Source organism: Halyomorpha halys, unplaced genomic scaffold (assembly GCF_000696795.3).
Source record: "Halyomorpha halys isolate HHAL.00 unplaced genomic scaffold, Hhal_1.1 Scaffold355.1, whole genome shotgun sequence".
Lineage (NCBI taxonomy): Eukaryota > Metazoa > Arthropoda > Insecta > Hemiptera > Pentatomidae > Halyomorpha > Halyomorpha halys.
Window position 1 is genome coordinate 523,440 of NW_027110523.1, and position 690 is coordinate 524,129.

A 690-nucleotide genomic window follows, 5' to 3' on the forward strand; every position below is an offset into this window, starting at 1 on the left:
CCTTCTTTGTCAGCCTATTAAAGAAACAATTTTAGATTAAAAAATAAGAAATTCTACTTATTAAACCGAAAAATAAGATAATTTTAATTATTAATTTTCAATAGCTTTTTTACCTTAGTTAATATCCATGAAGGTCTCAGGAAATCCATATTTGTATCATTGTTTGACAAATTTCACTTCATAAACTACTAATAAAATATCTATAATTTCAAATATAACAAAAAACTTACATTGTGATTAACAGAGAGGGCAAGCAAGTAATTAATTCCAAGAGTAAGTAGTTGAGTAGTAAAGGAGGTGAAAAGCGAGTTCAAAATCTTGAATTCACAACAGGAGAGCAGGAATCCACAGGAGCTAAAGTAGCCAATTCCCGGTCATGAAATCATAGTTTCAATAGCTGCCGCTAGATGGCAGCACCATTAAACTACAGCCATCTGAGGGTTAAGCTCCTGTGGCTGTAAAATCTTATTCTCTTAGTACAAAATTAAGATTTTGCAATTGCTGGGCCAAATAAGTTGCCACTAAGGGATTTTCATAATTATTGCAGTGCTGGTCTCTTGTGATACTTGAGCTATTAGCCATGTTCAATTTTTACTTTCACTTACCTATACAAGAAATATATAGTAGGGAAAGTATTATTAAAATATTATATATATGAGGTACATATATATATATATGTATAGAGAGAGT

At 30.9% G+C, this 690-nt stretch overlaps 1 long non-coding RNA gene across 1 annotated transcript in view; it reads right to left on the reverse strand.

Annotated features, from left to right (window-relative positions):
• LOC106681654 (uncharacterized) overlaps window positions 1–245 on the reverse strand; it is a 60,355-nt gene extending 60,110 nt beyond the window's left edge. Inside the window, exon 1 of the long non-coding RNA XR_010843773.1 lies at window positions 231–245. This is a non-coding gene — a long non-coding RNA (uncharacterized lncRNA). The remainder of the gene's footprint in view (window positions 1–230) is intronic.
• Window positions 246–690: the final 445 nt, after the last annotated feature.